The following is a 17,121-nucleotide window of genomic DNA, read 5'->3' as shown; positions in this document are numbered from 1 at the left end:
TGACAATTCTTGAGTTGAGAGAGACCTAACATCAGTTAGTGAACTGACCACTAGAATCATGGAAGCAGGCAGACAAACGGCTCGAGGGAAAAAGAAAAACAACGTCCCACACTCTCACTCTCACTAGTTCTAATTCTGTTCTCTTACAACATCATTCTAGCTCTCTGTAATTACTACTAAACAATGACGAGAACACAAACACAAACTATGCAAGGAAAATCTATATCTATCTTTACTTCGCATGCTTTACGATTTTATCACATGCTCGTCAAGGTAAGGTATTGTATAATGTAACGAGTAAAAATAGATATTTCCTTAAAACTTCATGCATTGTTCATCTTTCACATCTTACAACTTGCCGCCGTTACAAAACAATTTCAACCGATACAAACTAATCTTCATATATATGCATACATACGACGGGCCTCCTCCAGTTACTCTTTACCAAATCCACTTACAAAGCTTTGGTAGGTCCGAAAGTATAGAAAATCAGAAGGCACATGCCCAAGGTGCCACGCAGTAGGACTAAACCAGGAATCATGTGGTTAGGAAGCAAACTTCTTATCAAACAGCCACGCCTGCGGCTATATAAAAAGTTGTCATAATGAATGTTTTTACACACCACTTATTAAAATAACCGATCTCCAATAAACAAGAAAAGGCGAGAATTCACTCGATGGACAACAGAATGTCACGAGAATACTTCTAAAAGTATTACATCTCATCTGGAGTGGGGGTTTGAATCTACGATCTCTGGAGTATACGTCCAGCGTGTTATCCTCTGCGCTACAGGGATTTGATACACACACACACACACACATACGAGGTTTACTCAAAAAGTATCCGACCTTGATTTTTATTTTGCACAAAATAGTAATGCGTGAGCAAAATCCGCATGGGTATTAGGTGGCTGCGTCCTTCCTGAGCATGCGCAAAAATTTTCGTGTCTGTAGGTTGCGCCATTCACCTGCAGTGACGCGTTGAGTACAGACGTGAAGAGTGTGCTGTGTGATTTTTCTTTTTGAATCAAGATGACCGAGTGCATTGAGCAAAGATACTGTATGAAATTCTACCAAAAACTTAGTGATACGCAAGTCCGGAGTATCGAGAAGGCCTTTGGAGATGATGCAATGGGAAAAACACAAATAAAGGAGTGGTACAGCCGGTGCAAAGATGGCCGCACCTCAATGGACAGTGAGCTACGTTGTGGAAGACCGTCGTGTTACTACTGAGGAGAATGTTGCCGAAGTTGGAGTCAGCCATGAGTTAGTTCATTCAGTTCATTCCGCCACGTCGTCCAAGCATTCCTCGTCAAGCAAAACCCACCACTTATTCGTCAGACTTTCTACTCCCCAGACTTGGCTCCGTGTGGCTTTTGGCTATTCCCAAAGTTCAAAAAAAAAAATCACTCAAAAGGAGGAGATTTGAGTCAACAGAGGGCATTAAGCAAAATTCGACGGTACAACTCCACAGCATCCCAAGAAGTGGCTTCCAGAAATGTTTCCAGCAGTAACAGGAACGCTGGCAGAAGTGTGTAGACCAGTACTACTCAAAGTGATGGTCCGCGGACCGGTGCCAGTCCGCGAGCAATCGGCTGCCGGTACGCGGCGAGTTTCCAGAAAAGAAACATTATGAAATGCTTATAAAATGCTCATGTAATATTGTATTATTTATTTACAAAATAAATATAAGATAAAAAAATTGTCAACTTTTTTTATATTCATTATATATATTATTTCCGGTATCAAATAATATTACTAAGAAATATTACCTGTTCTTGGCACATTGGCGGAAAAAAACTGCCGGTACGCCACACCAGATAGTTTGAGAAGCACTGGTGTAGACTCCCAAGGCGAATACTTTGAAGGAGACTAAATCAAAAAAGTGAGTTTTTAATATTGTTTTTTGGTCAAAAGTCGGATACTTTTGATTACACTTCGTATTATATATATATATATATATATATATATATATATATATATATATATATATATTGTTTTCAGTTTTTAGGTGCATCTTATATATATGCCAAATACCCTAACCACAAGGCCATGTCAATAGATAGATAGATAGATAGATAGATAGATAGATAGATAGATAGATACATACATACATACATACATACATACATACATACATATATAAAACTTCTACCGATGGTTACAAATTTAACTGGGAGCATCAGTATTCATTGTTTAGACACAGTGATAATATCCCCCCTGCCACTTTGCTTATTAATGGCACCCATTATGTTGAGTAGTGCAAAGCTTGCTTACTAATTTGTCGTGACATAGTTGTAGGAAGCTCAATGGAAAATTGATTCGTAATCGAGTCAATCTTTAATTGAATTCGATTTATACAAAGATTAATTGCGATGCTTAATCGCCATGTCTATACATGTCATCATCTTCCATACACGCACGCACGCGCGTACACACACACACACACACACGCACGCGCACACACACACACACACACACACACACACACACACACACACACACGTCTAAATAGAGGTATTAATAACCGGTTATTTATCAATCGATTCAGCCACATATTGTATATGTGTTTGTATCTCTGTATATGTCTGGACACAAGAAATCATGTGAATATGTGTGGAGCACATCAATGATTAAATATACATATTAGCAATATGAATTTTAAGGCAGTATATGATTTCAAAACATGATTTCTTTGAAGGAAATAGGCAAAGGTCACGATAATTACGTCCGGAGTGAAAGATCCGGATATAAAGAAGTGGGGGTGTTGTTAATACTTACTGCCTCATTAATTGCAAACGGAATTGTGGTTATCATCACTCACGAAGGCAGACGCCTCTTCTGAATGGTTTCTTGAAAATATAGTAAAACGGACATTCTACTAAAACCCCACAATTCAAAGTGACCAGAGGTAGTCATCTTCCATAAAAATTTGTTCAGTGTAGTTCATAAACTTTATTAAGTTCGGTTGCTGTGAGATATGGAGAATTCCAAACTTGTAATTTACACTATCAGCAACAGAGGTATGACATCGATTATAATAATGAGCTTGTTTTTAAGTTTGTTCAAAATCACGCAATAAGGAAGTAGCAGTGTCAGTAAGAGTAAAAAAAAGAGGAGACAAAATGGTAATAACAATGAGAGAGGGAGTGACATCAAACACTCTATTAATGAATGCTGCCTCTCTCTCTTTCTCTCACTCTCTCTCTCTCTCTATCTATCTATCTATCTACAGACGCACACACACACACACACACACACACACACACACACACACACTCTCTCTCTCTCTCTCTCTCTCACTCTATTTCTGTCTGTCTCTCTGTCTCTCCCTCCCTCTCTCTCTCAACAACATTTTCATTTTTATTCGATGAATGCTGATTTTTTTCTGGTAAACATTAATAACAATATATAAGATAAGTAAGCAAGATTTTTGCACCTCAAAATCATTTTCTCTGTATTTCGATAGACGCTTGTTCTGGAAGATTGTTTCTGCTTAAAAAGTTGCAAAGTTAATAGAATATAAGATAAGTAAATAATAGTAATTTTTAAGTCATAAAATTAAAAGATTGTCTATTGAAAGAAAGCTTGATAATATTGTCTGTTTAAAGAAAGCTAAATATAAAAGGAAGGTAATTATAGGTATTTACAAATACTTGCCCCTCCAGTGATGTTTGTAAATATTTATGAATGAAGAATTTCGACAAGGCGGTGAAGTTTGTCATCAAGATCTTTTCCCATTTCAGGCGGTACAGAGTGTGTGAGAAAGAGAGAGACAGAGACAGACAGACAGACAGAGATAAAGAACGTGTAGATAATAAGTCTCTGTATGTATGCCGTTAATGTAATCCTGTGTAATTTTGGATTTTGTATGGTTACGTTTAGAAATATAAACAAACTAACGTACACACACACACACACACACACACACACACACACACACACACACACACACACACACTCATTTGTTTTGAAGCTTGTGTTCTGTTGCATTAAATATACTCATCCACCTACTATGGAGAATGAATCAAACAGAAGGCGACACTTAGCCAGAGAGAGACAAAGGCGAAGAACAGCCAGTCTCACTCGGGAAGAACTGGACGCAAGAAGATTAAACAATACATCAAGGTTATTAGATCAATCACAAGAAGTGAGACAAGAGAGACGAGCGCAAGACGCAAGAAGACAGGCTCGAAGACGTCAAAATGAAACGGAGCACCTAATTGCACAAAGGAGAGATATCCAAAGAGAGAGAGCAGCACAAAAGGGCCAAGATGAAACAAGAGCAAGCAGGTCTTGTTCTCGAGTCAATATAATAACAAAATTATGCATATGCGTATTTCTGTTAGTGATTTTTTTATATGTTTAACTGTCGTATTCTTTTTGTCTTAGTCATTATAACATATATAATAATAAAAAGGAAACTCTGTCTGTCCATCTGGGACCCAGATACCTCAGTCTATATTCGCTTTATATAGACATATTATACTTTTTTGAAATTTACAGACATACCTTTTTAAAATCAGGATGATCTCGGGATTAAAAATCATTTGGTTCTTAAACATTCAGCATTGGGATCTGATTTAAAGGCATTTGGATTGCTATTTCTAGCAGGTAAAGCTTGGCTGATTCACGCCATCTTGGTCGGCGTTTGTCAGATGACGTCAAAGATCAAGGGGGAGATAAATGATATTCGATTCGTTAATTTTACGTCGAGATAAAAACTTTGGGACAAATTTGCCATCAGTTGGAATTCAACTTGGTACTGGAACACTAGAATGATTGCATCACAGAATTAATTCTCATCCGTCCTTAACCTCCAATCAAATACAACCGGGGTATACAGTCATTATAGACGTGTTATAATCATGCTATTTAGCTCTCCCTAGTTTTCGGCCGCAGGCCTAATTAACCCTCCGCAGGAGTTAGCTTAACAGTCCTATTATTATTATTATTATTATTATTATTATTATTATTATGAGTTCAAATTCCGCCGAGGTCGACTTTACCTTTGATCCTTTCGGGGTCGATAAATTAAGTACCAGTTGAATCGATGTAATCGACTATCCCCTCCCCTCAATTTCAGGCCTGGTGCCTATAGTAGAAAGGATTATTATTATTATTATTATTATTATTATTATTATTATTATTATTATTATTATTATTATTATTATTATTATTATTATTACTACTACTACTATTATTATTATTATTATTATTATTATTATTATTATTATTATTGGGAAAGAACAGTGGCCGAGTCGAGTTTTAGGGTCTCTTTGGAAATCATGGAGTTATCCACCAACCGGAGACCTGACCCGAATACTTACAACATAGTAGGCTCTGCTTAAGTGTGAAGTAGTGGTCTTAAAGTAGGCAACAGATTAAGTCAACAGATTTGGAGTGACAAAAAGAAAGCTTTGAGAGGAAAAAAAAAAAAAAAAACAGATCGAAATTTGTCTTGGGCAGAAATATTTCCGAATGCAACATAAATGAACAGAGATGGCTTCGACCATCTTCGAATTTAGGTCATGAACTCGGCATGCCAGAATATGTCGACAGCAATGATATACCAATTACATAGCAGACGGCTATATTGTTTCAGTCATTAGACTATGGCCATGCTGGACATCGCATTGAAGAATATTTTAGTCGAATGAATCAATCCCAGTCCTTTTTTTAAAGCCTGGTATATATTCTATCGATCACTTTTTCCGAACCGCTAAATTACGGGGACATAAACACACCAATACCGATTGTCAAGCGGTGGTGGGGGACAAACACAGACACAAAGGCACAGGCACACACACACACACATATACACGACGGGCTTCTTTTAGTTTCTGTCTACCAAATCCACTCACAAGGCTTTGGTGGGCCAGAGGTTATAGTAGTACCACAGCCCAAGGTATCACGCGGTAGGACTAAACCCGGAACCATGTGGTTGTGAAGCAAGCTTCTTACCACGCAGCCACGATGTTCATGATTTCTCGAAGTAATATTACGAAGATGGATGAAACTTTTTCTTCAGTTTCCAGTTACCAACCGCTGTAAAAAGCTATCTTGCAGAATCTTTATACAGATGGACAAAAAGCCTTGCAGTAGTTTTTCTGGCTCTTTTCGTTGAGTTCAAATACCACCGAAATTAATTATGCCTTTCATCTTTCCGAGATCGATAAAATAAAAAACAAAAATTTACTCATCAAGTTCTGGAACTGATTCAAATTGAATAAACCCTCTTCCCAAATGTATGGCTTAGTGCCAGTGTTAGAAGTTTTATCACTCCAATGATCAAGCATATGTTTTGAAAAACTACTGCTGTTGCTGCTGTAACTGTCGGACTACTGTTTGTGTATCAAGTATATGGGTTATTGATGAAAAAAACGGTAACTATATTTAAACGACTAGACTGGTTCTTGAACTAACAACCACAATATTGGAGAAGAATTGACATAGTCAGCAATTTTACCTCACAAACCCACAAAACCCTACAGTAACAATAGCAACCACAACAGCAGTTTTCTGAACACATCTTTATGACGTATGATGACTGGAAACTGAAGAAAACATTTCATCTCCTTCAACAGAACTTATTCACTGAACAAATAAAACGAATAAGACACAAGAAAATGTCGAGAGATTTTGTATTTATAAAATGCTACGATTAGTGAGAATTAAAACCTCAAAATCATTGATTTTGTTTTGTTTTAAACCGTTACCATAACTTTATGAAAGTAACAATTATTTTTATTAGTTTTTTTTTTTCAGTAAGTTATGCAGATCTTTACATGTCCTTCTAAACTGGTGAGACTTATACTTAACCTGAAACATCTGTCAATGCCTGCACTGACAGATGTTTAAGACTTTGAAATATGTAAACAAGAAGGGGACAGATGGCTATTTTCAAAATTTGCAATCAAATAAACTGCGATAAAGGCACCCCAGGGCCAGGTGGTTGATATTAAACTGAGCAGTGTATAAAGTGTAATACCCTTATAATTATAGGTAATTAAGACAGCAAGAATTAACTTTCAATGATTCAACAACCTCTGTGGTCTAGAATTTAGTGTTCTTCAACCATTTTTTAGCTATGGACCCCTTTGATTCCTATTTTACTCGGATGAGCCCTATTATCCATTTGATGATTTAAAAAATCGAATTATATTTCTATAATTAAATATCAATAGGAATTGTATATAAAAAAAATTGTTAAAATATTTTGTGCATTGTAGAAGTATAATCGATTTATTGCAGAATAAATTTCGACAAAATCTTATATGGACCCCGGTGGAGAAACACTAGTCCATATAAATGTTATTTCTATTAATGAAAATATTAGATTTATATTGATTTTTTATTGCTTTTCTTTTTCGAATTCTTTCCCTACAATCATATGTGCGACTTACATTCATTGTGGCAATCATATGTGCTAACTTACATTCATTTAGTTTTCAAACTTTGAGTTTTGATTCACATAGCTAATGACGCATTTTGCGAAAAACAAGCAGTTACACTTCTTCTTTGTCATCGTACTTATGACCTTGAACAAGATGACATTTTAGCCTCGCGAGTGACAAGGAAGTAGTAACTGAATAGCTTTTGACGACTCTCGAGTATGAAGATGTTTCAAGCAGAGTTAGAGTTAGGAGAATATTCAATGAGAAAACTTAGAAGTTCAAGAGAATGAAGTGAGTATTCTTAACTCTCTCATGCACTTTCCATTTTCTTCCTTCATACATTTAAGAAATAACAGCAATGAAATCTACGACCAGGTACTCGCCATAATTTTTATATACTGATAGTAGGACTGATATCAGTAATAAACAGAGTTGTAAGCAATTGAATGTATCTTTTCTTGTCTATCGATCATGTAAGTCGGAAATCTATCGGGAATGAGTGTGGGTAGTATACCTGGCATGAAGCATTTATTAATTTGACCTGGAAACTAGACGGAAGCAGTTGCTCTATTTAGGAGGAGCCAAGATTTTAGGTTCCACTAATTTTTCATGAACGACAATTTATCATCATCGTCGTCGTCGTTTAACGTCCGTTTTCCATGCTGACATGGGTTGGATGATTCGAAAGGAACCAACAAGCCAAAAGAGTGTGATGAGATCGAGTGTCTGCGTTGGTATAGTTTTTGCCGCTGAATGCCCTTCCTAACATCAACCAATTCAAAGAGTGTATCGGATGCTGTTTTCGTAGCACCAGTACTAGTGTGATCATCAAGTAACTCGCAAGACAAGACCCATCAACTGATCGACTGAGTGGAAATGTAATATTGAGGGAAGTGAAAGTATACTAGAAGGACAGGAACAAGTATTTTCTTGAAAGAAAGAAGTGGTGAGGACATATTTTCAAGATACAAGGTAAATATATTTTTACTGGTCTGCCTTAATTTCCATGTATTAATTAATTTGGTACATGTATTAATTAAGTGAAGTACTAGATAGCACTTGGTAGCGATAAATAAGAGATGTAAGGGAGACTTACTGAGATGGATTTAGTAAACACACTTTTAGCCACATTATGGAAAATAGATCATGTGGTTAAACCACATGTCTGTTTTGGTTGTTTGTTTCTTTTCTTTCCTTGTAATAAGAAAAGGAAGATCGTCCCGAATTGTTACGCCGTTTTTGTTGTTTTATTAGAGATCGGTTTCTGTAGTAGAAAAACCGCTCACCATTCTCTGATGAATGAATCATGAGAGAGAGAGAGAGAGTGAGAGAGGGGGGAGGGCAAGGGGGGGGGGGGGGGGGGTAAACGTTGTCACTAGTTAGGCTTATTACCTATTATTAGTTTTCTTGTCTCACAGAGGAAAAAGAAATGTGTTTCAATCACAATATCTACATGGTAAAATGAGGCTAAAATTACGCGTTTACTACATATACGCATAAAGTTACCATACATTTCTACATACTATAAGGCATTGCATATCATGGTGCAGTGAAGTTAATCTCCTTCATAACATTATTCCACGATATTACTTCAGCTTCTCTCAGTACAAGCATTGCATTTGTTTCTAACTTTTTCTCACTAGTCGTACATAACATAAACAAACTGGCACAGTCTTGACCTTACATTTCTCCCTTCGTGAGTTCAACAAGCCAACCTTTACCCCAGATATTACGCAGTAACGTAGATAATATATACGTATATCTCGCTCTCGGTGTTATCAACTAATGTTACAACAGCCATATTACAGTGAAGCTTATCCACCATATACCATTCAAATGTCTAGTATACCTAATTTCTTCTATTTCTCTAAATAATTTTTATTTTATCTTATATAGTATGATGAACTTAAGTGTACGTTTCCTATCACCATGTGTTCTTTTTCATTTGCCCAAACAGCACCGAAACTTAAATGCCTCCTTCCCAGTCAATAATTCTCACCCTACGTATGGGTATATACTTTTTTTTTAATGGGTATATACTTTTTTTTAATGGGTATATACTTTTTCATTAACCTACATTCATCTACACATGTTTAATAAATATTTTAACGTATACCTCCTCATATACCCTGTAACCATTTCAGTATTTTCATTTTAAAACCGTTCTCAGCTACCTATGCAATGAGATTTTTAGCTGAACACACACACACACACAAATATACATACATACATACATACACATATATGAATATATATATATATGTGTATACACACACACACATACATACATACATATATATATATATATATAAATATATATATATATATATATATATATATATATATATATATTAAATATATACTTTTATAAAACAAATTTTACAAAATATATAGTATCTGTTAACAGTCTTAGCCAAAAACTCACAGTTGAGTTTTTGTATATATATATGTATACATGTCTCTTAAAGGATAGAGCTCAAAATCAATGCATTGAAGATACTTTATTGCAGCAACAATTATAATAACAGAAACAACCACAATAAGCCAAACCTATGCACATTTCAATAGGGTATCCCGGAAAAATAAACCACATCATAAGATGTCTCGTAAAATATTGTAACAAATTACAACATATTACAAATTTCTGGATACTCCATCTCATCAGGGTGGAGTATCCAGAAATTTGTAATATGTTGTAATTTGTTACAATATTTTACGAGACATCTTATGATGTGGTTTATTTTTCCGGGATACCCTATTGAAATGTGCATAGGTTTGGCTTATTGTGGTTGTTTCTGTTATTATAATTGTTGCTGCAATAAAGTATCTTCAATGCATTGATTTTGAGCTCTATCCTTTAAGAGACATGTATACATATATATATATATATATATATATATATATATATATATATATATATATATATATTCACACACATATATATATACATATATAAATATATACATACATATAAATATATAAAGGCGGTGCTCCAGCATGGCCGCAGCTAAATGACTGAAACAAATAAAAGAATATATATAGTATTATAAAACCATTTCAGCCGATTTTACCAATCAGTTTCGGTGGCCCTTCTGACTAGCGCCGTATTAGGGTCTTCTCTAACTCGTGTGTGAAACTGACTGATTAAATTGACTGAACTGAACCTATAAATACTGTATAGCATAAATGCTAATATATCCACTCTGTTGTCAAGTGTATGCTTTTTCTGACCTATAGGTTCTAAGACTAAATACGTGTGTGTGTGTGTGTGTGTGTGTGGGTGTGGGTGTGTGTGTGTGTGTGTGTGTGTGTGTGTGTGTGTGTGCGTGTGTGCGCGCAACTATGTATGTATATACGCACACACATCTGAGCCAATGTTCAAGGAGAAAGAAATATAAGAAAGTAACCCTGTACAGGTAGGTGTAGAACAATATTTTTAACAGATTTATTAGGCCACGGCAAAGGAACTGTGCATTCACTCGCATTTAAATATCTAATTAGTATCGTTTGATATCCTTTTGAGCAAAGGCTAACTGAAATAGAGGTAAGTGCAAAGACATGAAATTATAGCACACTGAATCACTCCTGTAGTAATTTTCAGCTACTAAAAGATTACATATACTCTGTATTACAAATTGGTTTTAGATTTTGGCACAAGGCAAGGAGGTAAGTCGATTACATCGCCTCCAGGGGTCAAACGGTACTTATTTTATCGACCTCGAGAGGATGAAAGAAAAAGTCAACCTCGGCGGAATTTGAACATAGAACGTAAAGATGGACGAAATGGCGCTAAGCACTTTGCCCGGCGTGCTAACGATTCTACCTGCTCGCCGTCTTATGCCTCATATTACATATTGAACTCTGTTTCTCCCAATTGTAAAACCAAACTTTCATGTATGTACGAGGGGGTGCTGAAAAGTTCCTGACTTTAAGAGTGTCGCGAAAGGTCTGGTTGCCCAAACTTCCATGTTCTTTTACAGGTCTTAGAAAAAAATGAAAGATCGTTGCAATAAGTGTGCGAATTTGAGAGGGGAATATGTTGAATAAAATCATAACTAACTGATCCTCCTGTATTTTTTTTATCCAAAGCAAGGAACTTTTCACAACTGTGTGTGTGTGTGTGTGTGTGTGAGAGAGAGGGAGAAAGAGAGTGCGCGCGCGCGTTTACGTATATGTCTGTGCTCACTGCTGCTACTACCACTTAAGGGCATGCCGTAGGCCCACTTCCTTTGTTTACGACCAACCCCTCTACTTTCCTTGTCCACACCACAACCAACGTTTGTCATTATTTGAATGGACCGATGATTTGGGGGTTATTTAATTTTGATGATAGACTTTTGTGCCTGAAACATAATAAAGTTATTAAATCTATTTCTGTTTCTGCACTGTAAGAAGTTCTTCGTCTATACCCAATTTACTTCTTTATCACAATGCTTCAAGCAAGCTACAACGTTCTTACAGACAAACATACATATACGTGCACGCACGAGAGAGAGGCGGGGGAGAGAGAAGGGGAGAGAGAGAAGAGAGAGAAGAGAGAGAGAGAGAGAGAGAGAGAGTGTGTGTGTGTGTGTGTGTGTGTGTGTGTGTGTATGTGTGTGCACGCGCACGTGTATACCGCAACAAAACATCCATAAAGTAGAAGCTCCTAAACAAGTATTACCCTTGGAAGAATTAAAATCTGTACACACACACACACACACACACACACACACACAGATTCATGCAACCGTGTATGTATATGTAGGTGTATATGTACATACATATATATTTATATGCATACATACATACATACAATATATATAAATATATATATATATATATATATACACGTATATATCAGTCGCGTAGACAAGCTGTTACGAATGTTTATCAGAAGAACAATTATAAAGTAGTTAATAACTTTGCTTTCGTACGAAGATATTCACAAACAATTTTCCAAAACCAACTAGAACAAGAGATACTTATCTGCGTGTAAACACATAAGTGCATCCTTAAATGCAATAAATACATTCACATACGCATACATGCTGAAGCACGCGCGCACTGCTGAGCAAGATGACGTAAACCCGTACGTGGAAACAAAACTAATTTTGTTTTCGGGTCATAGAACTGATTCCATTATAAGTTGTTCAATCTCAGTCACATCTGGAAGATATCAAACCATAACTTTCGCTACATGTAAAGTGCATCTATTTTTTCTATAATTAGAATAGATCTTGCGGACTAAGATCAATGATAATTCCATTCACATTATATATGAAAGCATTGTTCCGATATTAAATCTGCCTCACGGCTTGAATGGTACTTTATTTTATTAAAGCTGGAAAAGAATGAAAGGCAGAGTTGACATCAGCGTGACTTGAACTCGTAGATTAAAGGGCTGTAATTAAAATCTGCAGTCATTTGTCCGACTCTAATAATTCTGCCAACGAAATTGAAACAAAAGAAGGTGTAATGTTTTCCGTCTAACGTCAGAATAACGAGAAACACTAAGAGACTGACTGCCAAAGGCAAAGGAAAACAGTCGTCTCCCGAAGTTATTAAAATGCTGCAGTTAAGAATCTGTATTCAATGTCTCATTAACATTCATGAAGTTCATTTGGGAGAAGAACCAACATTTTATGTAAATCTCAGAAATGTTGTCAGTGTGAATCAAGTTAGAGCAAACGAAATAACTTCAGCTTTCCCCTTCTGAGTAATATTAGTGGTCTCCCCCTCCCCCTAATTCATTATTATCAACCTCATTCTTGTCAACGTCACCCTCAAATTCGACATCATAAGCATTATTTCGTTAACTCCAGTCTCGATTACGTTGTCCTCTGTCCCCATTTCGGCATCGTCAACTTAAAGGTCGTCACGGTAGAATGGAGCGAATTTGTTTTAAGAACAGACATTGACATCGGTGATTACTTGTCACAGAACTGTAAAAGAATGTAAACATTAAAAAGTTTTGCAAACGATTACAAGTTTTATATAATATAATGTTGCTCTGCACATTACCATAAATATATTAGACATACAATTAGTACATTAGATATAAACTACATACTATATTGTATGCATGTATAGCATAACAAAGACAACAATAACATCAGTTTAGCTTGGGAGACATAATTTCCATTTCTTAACTCTCTTGACATATTCTTAAAATATTCAGCGCAATCATGTTCAGTAATCAAAGTCAACGCAGTGTCGATCAATGTGTTCACGTGTGCAAATAAAAAGTTAAACTGAGGAGAGAAAATGCAGGGAAGATGGACTCTGTTATTCATGAGTCTATATTATTTTCATAAATTTTGCAGAAAATGTGAAATAGACAGCAATAACATAGAAGCGTATATCTATTTTAATATAAATATGAGCATATACATACATACAAACATACATACATAGGGGAGACCGGGTCTAGTTGTTACAAGCCCATTGTTTCGAACTTCAAAAAATAGGTGGCACTCGGGTCTCTACTTCGTGAAGGCCAACTCCATAGCATCATGTCTGCACATGTGTATTGCACTGGCGGGCTGTCACCAGGAAAGGTATGGCTCAAAAAAAGGATTTTTTACTCCATAAGTGAAATTTTGCCACAAAGTCATTTTTTTAACTTCTAAAGCACAACTGGTGTTACTGAAGTAGTTTGTGACTCATTAGAAAGTAGTGGAAGTTGCCTTCGATACATGAAGGTGTGTCCTGGATGCCATGCAGTACTAGTGCTGTGTACGAGGTAATCCCCAGAAATTCATGGTCGGGGCTAATTGTTACAGTATATCAACTTACCCCAGGCATGTAACAACTTACCCCTTCTGTTTCAGTTTAACACACCAAGCCTAGAAATTACAAAAGGAAGACTACAAGGGGGGATACCCCTCCTGATGTCATAGAAAGATAGAGGAAAAGATATCATTACGGGATGTTGCCGTAAAACAGCGCATAGTAGATGAAATGAATGAACGGAAATCGAAGCCAAAGAAGGCAACTGGTACAGAAAAGGCAACAAAGGGGAAGGGAAAGTCAACTAAAACAGGTAAAGGCAAAGGGGAGCAGCCTCGCAGCAAGCAAGTCACCGATTGGAAATGCCTTGTCTGCTCAGATTGTTATTCCAACTCCCTTCCAGGTGAAGAATGGGTGCAATGCACGATCTGTAAAGACAGGGCACACACTGACTCTACCGATGGACGACAGGACTTTCTGTGTGATCTGTGTGGTGAGAAGTTAATGGAGGACGATTCCGACTAGATGGCACAAGTAACAATGGGGAAATTGACTGATGAGGACTCTCAGTATCACAGTTAGGATATGAGGTGGTTCAAAGCACAGTTAATTAATTAAAATAATACTTTCAAGATGCAAGAAGCAGGAGATGTATTCATTTCAAACTTGTTTGTTAACATAATGCCGAGTTATCGACAGTTGTAACAAAGTACCCCAGTAACTGTCACAACGAACCCCGCACTCGGAGAAAATTGTTACAGCTGACACCACCTCATTAAGTAGAACCTGTCTAATTAATGTTATGTAATTTCCTGTTTTTTTTGTTGGTGATAACAATAAATAGAGATGTTTTACTAATTAAAACTGAAAAGAAACTTCAGCTGTGTTCATTTATGTGGGTGCCAAGGCAAAAAAATGAAAAAAACGTAACAACTAGACCCGGTCTCCCCTACATACATACATACATATATGGGTATATGCATCGCTAGTTCAACCAACACAACTACTCAACCAACTCAACAACATATTTACAAACACCAGGAACTCTTAACTTAAAAATCATGTCGCTTTGTTAGCGGCCGGCTTGAATTCTCTCAAGAAGAACTCAAATAAAATTCAAAGAAACACACACACACACACACACGCGCGTAATTAGGAAGGTAATCTAAGACACTAAAATGTTAAGTAGGTTTTGTTACCGTCCTACACCCAGTAAACTCTCCCACAAGTAAACAATACCAAAAGTAATTTATACCATGTTATAACTTTGATCTAATGAAATAGAATATTTAAAAGGAAGCAATACTTAGAATACTTAATAAACAAAAGATTAGCTCTAAATTTATACGAGTTACACCAGAAAGATAGATCACAGGCGAAAAGAAACTTGCAATATCTAACCTTTAACACATATACACCACCAGGATGAAAACTCGGACGAATGACCAACATTCGAGCCAATAAAACGTAAAGCACTCTATTATACTATTATACACAGAACTATTATACTAGCGCAGCATAAAATAGACGATGCGCCTTCAAGCTAGCATATGCTCTGTTCACAAGAGATTCAAAGACACCGAAACAAACTTACAGAAGCTTCAGTCGGGATGTTTTTTTTCGGACAACGATGATAACGAGCTGTTAAAATGAGCATCATCTGTAGGCCTTCAGAGCTGAACGATGTGCAACAACTGCTTATTATAGAACAGTTAGCTGGACGACCAGTATACAAGTGACGTACATCGGCCCGAAGTTTCTAGTAATCGGTATGTATTTTATTGCCTCCGTTGGATGAAAAGCAAAGTCGACTTTGGTGACATTTTAGCTCAGGACGTAAATGATAGTGATTGAATACCACAAGACATTCTCTTTAACGATTCTGCCAAACCACTGCCTTTAGTTAGAATAGTCTCAAATGATAGGATTATATTAACCCTTTAGCAGTCAGATTATTCTGTTAAATGTAATACTTATTTATTTACATTGCTTTGAATTAATCATACATTAGCTCGTAGCTTTGATATTTCAATGATGTCATTACTTATTTTTAGAAGGACATTGTAGAGTTGGTGTGAGAGGTCGGATACGGCCAGTTTGAACATAAAACAAGCAAAATATTTGTGCCAGATATGGTTGGTTTCAATGCTGAAGAGTTAATAAAACTGTAGTATTTCTACTAACTAAATTTAGACAGACAAGCATCTATTTTATTCGTTTATCAATTTATTTCTGGTGTGCAGTACATTTCCGCCATCACAGCCACTACTATTACTGCACCCAGACACATATACAACATCCAAGATAAACTTTAGCTAAAATAAATACAAAGCTGGTAATAAAAATGCCTTGTCATTCCACATGATCACCGTTCTGTATAAAAGTATATTCATCAAGTTTCCTACATTTTTCAACCTTAACCATATGACAAAAACGGATGTTTTCAATTCAAAGACAATCCTCAATCGATTGAAATGCACAAAGCATTCATTGAAGGTCAAGTGGTGGATCTTAGAAGCACGTGCGGATGCGCACTCACACACATACACACACATGCATGCGTGCATACATACATACATACATACATACATACATACATACATACTAGAACAACAGTTGATTGTATTGAAAGGAACATCCTACATCCGTTATAAAACTGAATTGAATTTATATAATCACGGGTTACATGTTAATGCTGATAATGATAAGTTAGCATATCGATGAAATCGGCTCCAGTATATAACTGGTATATATTTTATCGAACTGGAAGGATAAAGAACAGAGTGGATCACGGAGAAATTTAAAACCATAGAATATGTACCAGGTATTAAAAAAAGTAAGCACTGGGGTCGATTTCTACGACTAAACCCTTCGGGCGGTACCCCAGTATGGTCGCAGTTCATTGATTGAAGCAATTAAAAGATAAAAGATAGAAGATATACATGCATGCTAAGCCGATCTAGCCTCTTTCATCTTCCCTTGATTTTATATATATATATATATATATATATATA

General features: G+C 36.2%; 1 protein-coding gene across 2 annotated transcripts in view; it reads right to left on the bottom strand.

Moving 5' to 3' along the window:
• The window catches only part of LOC106882651 (uncharacterized), a 138,977-nt gene that overhangs the window by 70,875 nt on the left and 50,981 nt on the right, over positions 1-17,121 (bottom strand). Inside the window, exon 1 of one of the 2 annotated variants that reach the window (XM_014933399.3) lies at positions 4,512-4,653. The exons of the other annotated variant lie outside the window; for it this stretch is intronic. The gene's annotated coding sequence lies outside the window, so the exon portion shown is untranslated. Of the gene's footprint in view, positions 1-4,511; positions 4,654-17,121 lie in introns of those variants that run through there. 2 annotated transcript variants of the gene reach the window in all.

Source organism: Octopus bimaculoides, chromosome 3 (assembly GCF_046866305.1).
Source record: "Octopus bimaculoides isolate indiv1 chromosome 3, ASM4686630v1, whole genome shotgun sequence".
Classification (NCBI taxonomy): Eukaryota; Metazoa; Mollusca; class Cephalopoda; order Octopoda; family Octopodidae; genus Octopus; species Octopus bimaculoides.
Note: the sequence above shows the minus strand (reverse complement) of the source record. Positions and strands in the feature narration are given on the sequence as shown.